This window comes from Xiphophorus hellerii, chromosome 18 (assembly GCF_003331165.1).
Source record: "Xiphophorus hellerii strain 12219 chromosome 18, Xiphophorus_hellerii-4.1, whole genome shotgun sequence".
NCBI classification, from domain to species: Eukaryota; Metazoa; Chordata; class Actinopteri; order Cyprinodontiformes; family Poeciliidae; genus Xiphophorus; species Xiphophorus hellerii.
In genome coordinates, this window is record NC_045689.1 from 34813616 (window position 1) to 34824409 (window position 10794).

The following is a 10794-nucleotide window of genomic DNA, read 5'->3' on the forward strand; positions in this document are numbered from 1 at the left end:
AGCGATAGGAGGCCTGAAACGATTCTGAGACAAACACTGAGAAGTCTCGAAGTTTTGGAAACTGAGTTTTTTAAGGATTATTTTGTGAGTTAAACTGCAGTATTTGTCTTAATTTCTTTGTCTGAGATCTCTGGAGAGGAGTAAGTGATTCTGTTGCCTTGGCTGAGAACTGTAGTTCTAACATAATTAATTGTGTGCGCACATTAAAAATTGAACAGTGGTTACTTAAATCAGTAGCTAACTAAATTTTATATTTTTATAAATAAATATTATAACCAATAAGGTTATTAAAACTAGAATCCCCGAAGAGGGAAAAAAGGAAGAATAAGAGCGATAGGACATAGAAATATAAATGGAATGAGTCTAGCTGAGATGAATGGCTGAATAAATGGAAATGTATGTTGACTGTTGTGTGAATATTTAATCGGCATGCCTGTATATACTGTATATTTCATGCTGTGTATTAAAAGATAGGAAATATAGACATATCTTGCCACTTTGAGTCACAAAATATGAAGAACATAGTTATTGGGAGGAAGAAAAGAGTTTCTTGGCTAAAGTCCAAGGAAAACACGAACATTCCCTTCCCTCTGTTCACCCTCCTCTTCATCTCCTCCGCTCCGCCTCCTTCAGTCTCCATCTCTCTCTCTCTCTTGGCACTACAAGGAATAAATATAGCGAGCACAAATAACTGAAATAATCAACTTATTCTTTACTAACTTCAAAAAATAAAAAGTTGAGATTTAACAAAACTGCATTTAACAGCCAAACGTAAACTGAATTTCAAAAGTGAAACAACTTCTTAAACAAGATGAGCAACATACTTGTTGTGATTGTTGGTTTTAAAAAAAACAGAATAAGAAAAATAAACGGCTTCTGAAATTAGATCACTAGCCAACCACATTTTATATTTTTATAAATAAATACAGTAACTAATTGAAGTTACATTAACTAGTTCCCCAAGTAAGAACGTAAGGAAAGGAGAGACGCACAAGACAATAAAATGGCCTTAACTGCAATAAATTCTGAGATCTCTGAATTAGTAAGATAAGGAAACTTGAAGAAATAATGATCTGCAGAAGTGAAGATTATTTGTTCTGGCAAAAAATAATAACTAGTGTCGATAATGTAAGCGACAGCATACGCAGATAAATTAGGGAATTAACTAGATTACCATGACACTTTAAATTATGTCCTAAATACCTGGGGAAAAGAGGTATGAAAGTGTGTGTGAGTAGGCCTACTGGAATGATGTTGACCTGTGCGCCATGAGATGTGCGATAAATATTTGTGTGAAGGATATGGAAATCTCCCCGAGATCATACTTTGCCATACTTTGCTCATTCAAAGAGTTGAATGAGCAAAGTATGACAAAACGAATGGAAGTTCGAATGAGAGGTGTATGATAAAGTGTGAACGCATGTAATGAACAGCTAAAATTGCATGCTTTGGCTTTAAGCACCAGGAGCTTTGCTTTATTATTATCAGAGGTGAACAGCTTGACTGAGTGAAACTGGTGATTGCTTGGAGTTTGTGTGAGATGCATGCAAAATGATGGCTAATGTGCATGCTTTGGCTTTGCTGTACGAATAGCGGGTTTGTGGGTATAAATGATCCACCATTAAAGGTTAAACTAAGCGGAGCATAGGAGAGGATAAGGTAGGGACAGGCTACACACATACACACCCACATACACAAACTTGGACAGTAATGCACTTCCTTCCCTCCATCTCCATCTTGGGTTGAGGAAGAGAATTGAAAAAAGTAAAACAGCTCTGAGCAGCCGACAATTGGAATTTCCACTCGCACTCTCTGACTTGAGCGCGTTCATGATGTTTATACACATAATGCGCCTCCTCCCATGAACCACATGCACACACACTGACACACAACCAGACAGTGCAACACAACAAGGATTAGCTGTACAAGAAGTAGAATAAGTGCCGGGGAGATTATCTATCAGATTGTTTCTATGTTGTCTACGTGTTTGTCTTAATGTTGTTTTGTTTGTCACAAGTGTTTTACTAACATCCCTCTGACCTGGTATAGTTTAGTTATTACTTGGATTGAGGAATATCAAATTCACACCAACATTTTTATATGAAACTACAATCTTTAAACAAATTTTCAAGGCCTTTAGTCATCCACAGCAAGCCTGACCTCTCAGTACTCAAAAGTCCGGACTATAGTGAAGGTTGGCAGGATGTCTTTAAGATTCTGCAATTGATCATTTTAAATCTGTAGGAGTACTGAGTAGACAGAGTCAAACTATGGATCTAAATTATTTTCTAACTTATGAAAAGGAATTATTACCAAGGGTTTTTGGAAAACATTGAGCATAATACGTTTGGAATGTGGAAGATGTTGTATATTAAGTGAAGAGAGTGATTTTGTTTTTAAGATTTTATTATCATGAGACGTCATGAAATGTGTACAGTCCTATATTTCAACTCATTGGGTTTGGATGAAAGTGTTTGTTACGTTGAGTTTAAGTGTCATGAGAAGACGTTAATGTTATGTATGAATTGTGTTGTAGTCAAAGACCACAGTCTCTACGCCTCCACCTCTACGTCACACGAGGCAAAAGGCCAGAAGCTGCACACACAGGACGCAGCTCAGAGCCAGGAGAGGACAGAGGAGAGCAAAGGAAAAGGGGGGCTTAATCTCCAGCAGCTGAGAGCTGCAACACTGGCGGACTAAAGTAGAGCAGGGCCACAAATTACAACACCTCTCTGTTCAGTTTAAGTGAAACAGGATATAGGATTTAAATTATGGGAAATATAATTAACAAATTAAAAATAGCTAAAGTAGACAAAGGACTGACTGTTGTTACATAGAAATCAATCAATGGAAGATAATATTCTAGGAAGAATTGGCATTAATTATTAACATGCACAGGTGACACAGTGAATCAGTGCAGTGACAGCAATAATAAAGTTATGAATAGCATATTTTAGACAGGATGGTATGTGTTAAAAACATTGTAATGATATTTATTCCCTTTACAAATTATGGTTAATATGAAGATGTAATTGGTTTGTTATCGGAAGACCTCTGCAATCTTAAACAAAAGCATCTATACGGATAATGATACAATTATAATTGATAAAATTGATGTAGTGGTAAAATAAGATTTAACTAAAACAAATGATTGGTTATAGGCAAAATAAATAACTCACTTAAAATAATCACATTATTAATCATTAAGAGGTGGATCTGTTAGCCATGAAAGAGTTGCATATGACAACATTGGCACTAAAGGAGGAGTGTCAATAATGCTGACACAGCATGTCAACATGGAGAACCAAAACTCATCTCCACAGCAGAAACCTGCGTGGGTCATGGAGCACTGGCACAACGCCTGCTCTGACATGAAGCAACAAACGATGCTCAGACCAGCAACAACAACGGCTGAGCACAGGACATGGTCTCCACACCTGTTGGCAACAGCCATGGATGAAAAGATCAGCAACACCAGAATCATCATGCAACCTGAGGCAAAGGACAGTCCACCAGGAAGATCTAAAAAGATGATAAACTAATGCTACATTTGAGCCATTCAAATTATACAAATAAATACATAATTAAATAAAATAACTATTGAGAAGAAAATTAATCAATTTAATCAGACTTATAATTGTGTGTAAATGCTATTTTATTCCTATTGCAGAGCAATGTCCTCAATTCTAGTTGACTTGAAGACCTTGTCTAAATTGTTTATAAGCTAAACTAGCATGTTCTGTCAAATAATGAAGATAATGAGTTCTCCCATGACAAATCAATTCATTACCTCATGCACTGGTAACCAAGATACATATTGTTCCCTTAAAAAAAAAACCCCAAAAAACAAGACAGGTTCAGACAATTTAAATAGAAGCTCAAGTGAAAATGACAAGGATAAGTTATGAAGTGCCTATCCTACACACCAGGATTAGTTTCAAGGGGGGTCAGCAGGTTAAAGGTTAGAACAAATAGATTTAGTTTAAGAACTTTGTCACAATAGTGCTTTTATATTAAACAGTTGATATTAAAAAACAGAACGATTTGTTTGAATTTAACCAGATTTAGTCTTTAGTATGGTTATACAACTTGAACCTCACACATAGAAACTATACTCAAGGATAAAACAATCAGGAATTATCTTAGGAAAACTTAGGAATGTCGTTGAACACTACAATATGTTGTTTTATTTGCACACTTTCAACAACAGACAAATGTGCCCCTTGCTTTACTTAAAATTTTGATCTCGGTATCTATATTTAAATTTATGTAAAGGATTTGGAAATTTTTAATGTCAAAATATCATGGTTTTTGTTAGGTTGGTTATCAATTTGTTTCTTTAACTAAAACTGTTGATAATAAATAAGTTATCTCTGACATCAGTCTGAACCTTGTTTGAAGCTGCCAAACACAAAATATGCTGTCAGGAAAACAAATTATGGAAGACGAGATGTTTAATTCCAAATTGCAATTCTCACCAGGTAAACAGACTCAGCCTTAGAATAAAAGAGTAAAAACAGGACCAGGTTTTGATTGCATGCTTTGCATAATCAAAAGTACTAATTGTTTCTGCTTTCAGTTCTGTCTTTTCCAGAAGCTGAAAGTCTGTCCTATTCTAGCCGCCTTGTTCTGATGGAAGACACCTAAATAGCTCCAGAACAGGAGGAGTGAGACCTGGAGAGACGGTATGATAAACCAAACAATGAAAATATGGCTAAAGTTAATTTTTGATTTAAGCAATCAGAATTTCAGGTAACTGGAACAGATCTCTCCTCACAATTGGTTGTTAAAGCTCAATATAACGACTCTCTACTGAAAGTATACCCTTTGGGCCACATCAACATTTTGGGGTCATTCCTGAAATACATTGTACATTTATTTAATACTATAACCTAAATCTAAGAACTTATATACAGTACAGACCAAAAGTTTGGACACACTTTCTCATTGAATTCAATGAGAAGGTGTGTCCAAACTTTTGGTCTGTACTGTATATTAGGAAACTTCTCACTTCTTCAGAATAAGACTTTCTTAGGAAAATAAATAAATTAATTAATTAATAAATTAAGGGTTATATTAACTAATCTTTCAAATTAGAACCAGAAAATTTAATTTCCAATTGAATTAATAAAGTTAAACTAAAATTATTCTGCAATTTTAAAGCACTATACAGTAGAACCAAGTAGCAATTAGGAAATACATTGCCTTGAGTGAAAGAAGGAATACAAGCAAATGAACATAAATAAGTAAATAAATTAGCACTATGAGTAAGGAAATAGCTATAATAAGTTATGTTGACAAATATGTTGAAAGGTACGTAAGATCAACTTGTGGAATCATTTAAAGCAGTGGTTCTTAACCTGGGTTCGATCGAACCCCAGGGGTTCGATGAGTCGGTCTCAGGGGTTCGGCGGAGCCTCTGCCGCGGAGGTAAAGACACACTTGTGTAAAGTCGTGATGACCCGCCCCACTTGGCCATCACTGGCTGCTGAGGATCATGTTACATTGCTCAGCCAATCGGTGCTGCGGGGAATTTAGTGCAAGCAGTATCAGCGGCTGTCATAGTTGTACGTTGCATGGTTTCTTTCTTAATATTTTAATCCATACTAAATATGTCGAGCAAAAAAAGAAGAAAATGAACAGACTTTGCTCTGAAGATGCAATTGCTAAGGTGAAGCCACGCCTCTCTGAACTGGTCTCCCAAAGACAACAGCAGAAGTCACACTGATTTGCAGATATGTCATTTGTGCAATACTTTATTCTGGCCCCAAAAAAGTATTTTGTGGATTCAAAACGACAAAAAAACAAATTAAATTTAAAATAAAAAAAATTAAGTTATTAAAAAAAATTTAATTCTTTGAAAAAAATCCAAATTTATTTTCAATTAGTAAAATAGTAAAAAAATATTTTGGGGGCTGAAATTCTTTTATGGGGCCGAAATATTTTTGGGGGGCCAGAATGAAGTCATACTGTAACTTGCTGTGAGTTCATGGTTTTGTTCTTTGAGCAAAGATGACGTTCATGCATTGTTCATTTTGTGCACCAGCAAAAAAACATATACTTATGTTTTGAATTTGGAAAAAAAAATTATTTTATTTATCACTAAAGAAGGGGTTCGGTGACTGCGCATAAGAAACTGATAGGTTCGGTTAGGGTTAGGGTAAGGGATAGGGTTAGGGTAAGGGATATAGGATGAAAACCAGAAAAGTCGTCGTCTCATCGTATTTGGCTGAAAAAGTAAAAGAGGTATGGGGCCCATACTTGGCCTCGAGAGACCCATGGAGGGTGCCCAGGTACCCTGTAAGTTTGGTGGCTGTAGCTCATTCCCTTGACATAGCTGCCATTGACTCCCATTCATTTGAAAAATCGTCTCATCGTATTTAGCTCCCAAGCCGTAAGTGCCATCCTGACCAAACTCGGTGTGTATACATGTCTCGACCCCCTCCAGGTCTCCACCGAGTTTGGTGGCCCTGGCCCCTTCCGTCGTTGTAGCTGCCATAGACTCCCATTGATTTTTCAAGTTTTGCTGGGAGCGTCGGATCGAGCTGGGAGTGGGTTTTCCGTGCTCAGCCGGTCCCCCCGAGTCCGCAGACATGTCATTTGCCACGGTTGGTGGAGTTTGCAAAAAGGGTAAAAATTGCTCTAAGTGTCGTATTTTGGGGTACTTGTGGGAACCTTACCAGAGTGCGTTTTGGAGTGTCCCGAGTGCCTGGAGAGTGTTCCTGGGAGAGGTTTTTGTGAGACGTTCTGACTCCTGTGAGGTTAGGTTAAGTGAAGAATCTTGTGTTTGGTTAGGTTAAGTGAAGAATCTTGGGTGAGGTTAGGTTAAGTGGGTAAGGGATATAGGTTGTGATTTGATCCTTGTTTGAACCGCTCTCTTACGCCCATAAACCGGCCTACGGTCATCTTGGTTCATCCAAGGTAGTGCGCTCTCACTCGAGATCATACAGCTAGCCGGGATGACTGGACCCTGTCTTGTAGGTGTTATGTGCAATTGTTACCAAGTAACCTGATCTGTGATGTGCTGTGTAAGTGCAAAGTGAATGCCTGTTTAGTGGGACCAGCCCAAACTAAACTATGCGTGTATTGTCATGTGCTGTATAAAGAAACAAGACTACCAATTAGGGTAGGGTTAGGGAAAAGGCGGGTTAGGGAGCCCCGTCCTGCGGGCGAACGTCCGGCGGGGGGGGGGGGGGGACGGGGGGGGACGGGGGGACCAGGACCACCACCACCACCACCACCACCACCACCACCACCACCTGCTTCTCTTTGCCCTACCAGGGGCACGACCCGTCCGGGGCCGTGCGTGTCGGTGGGTGTAATCCGTGCTTAAGTGTGGGATGCCACGGTTCGAAGGGAGCTCCAGCCAGCCTGGACCCCGCGGTTCGAAGGGAGCTCCAGCCAGCCTGGACCCCGCGGTTCGGAGGGAGCTCCAGCCAGCCTGGACCCCGCGGTTCGGAGGGAGCTCCAGCCAGCCTGGACCCTGCGGTTCGGAGGGAGCAGGAGGAGGGAGCTCCAGCCTGGATGGGTCTTAGCAGGGCCGGGGCAAAGTCAGGCTACAGCCCGCCTCGGGGGGCCCCGACGTCCCGCTAGGGTGATTTTTGACTTCCGTAAAAATGTTTAAAAATGCATTCCTCCGGGGGAAGCCGTATGTTGCCGGAAAGGCCAGAGTCTGGAGAATAAAACGGTGTGGTTCTCTGGTTCCTGGGACGCCCGCAGGCGGAATTAAAAATCAAAAACCCAAACCCTGGTCCAAGGGTTAGGGTAGGCACTTTCCCGGGCACCAGCGGCCTCGAGAGTAGGATCAATAGGCCCGGGAGAATGCCCCGATCACGCCTGTATCACTCCCATCATCCTGGGATAAAGTTGAATTTTCGGACTTCCAGAGAGGGCCCATGCAGCAGCCGGCCGTGTCCGCAGCGGCTCACTGTCCTCGGCCTAGGTGCCCCGGAGGCCCCGGTGATTTTTCCCACTTCCATAAAATTTTTTAAAAATGCATTTCCCCGGGGAAAGCCGCATATTGCCGGAAAGGCCAGAGTCCGGAGAACACTCTGGTGTGGTTCTCTGGTTCCTGGGACGCCCGCAGGCGGAATTAAAAATCAAAAACCCAAACCCTGGTCCAAGGGTTAGGGTAGGCACTTTCCCGGGCACCAGCGGCCTCGAGAGTAGGATCAATAGGCCCGGGAGAATGCCCCGATCACGCCTGTATCACTCCCATCATCCTGGGATAAAGTTGAATTTTCGGACTTCCAGAGAGGGCCCATGCAGCAGCCGGCCGTGTCCGCAGCGGCTCACTGTCCTCGGCCTAGGTGCCCCGGAGGCCCCGGTGATTTTTCCCACTTCCATAAAATTTTTTAAAAATGCATTTCCCCGGGGAAAGCCGCATATTGCCGGAAAGGCCAGAGTCCGGAGAACACTCTGGTGTGGTTCTCTGGTTCCTGGGACGCCCGCAGGCGGAATTAAAAATCAAAAACCCAAACCCTGGTCCAAGGGTTAGGGTAGGCACTTTCCCGGGCACCAGCGGCCTCGAGAGTAGGATCAATAGGCCCGGGAGAATGCCCCGATCACGCCTGTATCACTCCCATCATCCTGGGATAAAGTTGAATTTTCGGACTTCCAGAGAGGGCCCATGCAGCAGCCGGCGGTATCCGCAGCGGCTCACTGTCCTCGGCCTCGGCGCCCCGGAGGCCCCGGTGATTTTTCCCACTTCCATAAATTTTTTTAAAAATGCATTTCCCCGGGGAAAGCCGCATATTGCCGGAAAGGCCAGAGTCCGGAGAACACTCTGGTGTGGTTCTCTGGTTCCTGGGACGCCCGCAGGCGGAATTAAAAATCAAAAACCCAAACCCTGGTCCAAGGGTTAGGGTAGGCACTTTCCCGGGCACCAGCGGCCTCGAAAGTAGGATCAATAGGCCCGGGAGAATGCCCCGATCACGCCTGTATCACTCTCATCATCCTGGGACAAAGTTGAATTTTCGGACTTCCAGAGAGGGCCCATGAAGCAGCCGGCGGTGTCCGCAGCGGCTCACTGTCCTCGGCCTCGGCGCCCCGGAGGCCCCCGGTGATTTTTCCACTTCCATAAAATTTTTTAAAAATGCATTTCCCCGGGGAAAGCCGCATATTGCCGGAAAGGCCAGAGTCCAGAGAACACTCTGGTGTGGTCGAATCGTCTTTAAGTCGTTCACAGAAGCCGAGATAACCGTTCAAAGTTTGTCCAAAGCATTGCCGCCCGTGAAAAAAAAATCGACCCTTCACCCCGGCTCCGTCGATAGGTAGGATTTCAGGACCTTACGGAGAAAAACCCCACCGGCGGGATTATAGGAGCGAGTTCGGAAAGAGGGCTTGGAGCGGAAAAAGCCAAAGTTTTTCGATCCAGGCCGGTTCTAGGGGTCTACTGGAGCTAGGGTAAGGCGGATTTAGGCCCCTTTTTCGGCTTTTTCCAGCATTTTAAGCCCTTTTTCCAGATTTTGTCTCCGGTTCTCTGGAAGTCTGGGGCGGTAAGGCAGCGGGCTCCGGCCGGTCCGGTGTGTCTCCTCGGTCCTTCTGAAGGGCCTGGGGCATCTCCGGCTCGGTTCTGAGCTCCTTGGAAGCGTGAAAGCTCGGTCGAAGGCGGGCAGGGCAAAGGCTGCAGACAGTGCTCTGTGGACGGCTTGGAGCTGTCCGAGGTGCTGGCTGGAGCTCTGAGCCCTGGCTGTGGGCTCCGGTCGGTCCGGTGTGTCTCCTCGGTCCTTCTGAAGGGCCTGGGGCATCTCCGGCTCGGTTGTGAGCTGCGTGAAAGCTCGGTCGAAGGCGGGCAGGGCAAAGGCTGCAGACAGTGCTCTGTGGACGGCTTGGAGCTGTCCGAGGTGCTGGCTGGAGCTCTGAGCCCTGGCTGTGGTGCGCACGGCCCCCTTGGTTCCATCACAGCTGCCCTCGGGCAGCTGAGGTGTTCCCTGGAGGTGGTACGCCCGGCTTTGGTTGCGGTGAAGCCCCGGTCCCCGGTGCGCACGGCCCCCTTGGTTCCATCACAGCTGCCCTCGGGCAGCTGAGGTGTTCCCTGGAGGTGGTACGCCCGGCTTTGGTTGCGGTGAAGCCCCGGTCCCCGGTGCGCACGGCCCCCTTGGTTCCATCACAGCTGCCCTCGGGCAGCTGAGGTGTTTCCTGGAGGTGGTACGCCCGGCTTTGGTTGCGGTGAAGCCCCGGTCCCCGGTGCGCACGGCCCCCTTGGTTCCATCACAGCTGCCCTCGGGCAGCTGAGGTGTTCCCTGGAGGTGGTACGCCCGGCTTTGGTTGCGGTGAAGCCCCCTGTCCCCGGTGCGCACGGCCCCCTTGGTTCCATCACAGCTGCCCTCGGGCAGCTGAGGTGTTCCCTGGAGGTGGTACGCCCGGCTTTGGTTGCGGTGAAGCCCCCGGTCCCCGGTGCGCACGGCCCCCTTGGTTCCATCACAGCTGCCCTCGGGCAGCTGAGGTGTTCCCTGGAGGTGGTACGCCCGGCTTTGGTTGCGGTGAAGCCCCCGGTCCCCGGTGCGCACGGCCCCCTTGGTTCCATCACAGCTGCCCTCGGGCAGCTGAGGTGTTCCCTGGAGGTGGTACGCCCGGCTTTGGTTGCGGTGAAGCCCCCTGTCCCCGGTGCGCACGGCCCCCTTGGTTCCATCACAGCTGCCCTCGGGCAGCTGAGGTGTTCCCTGGAGGTGGTACGCCCGGCTCTGTGTTGCGTGGAAGCCCGGACTTGCGGTGTGCACGTGGCCGGTGTCTCCTCTGGCTTCCCCCGGGAAGCCGGAGGTCCACCGGTTCTCGGGCACCCTGCTTCGGTCC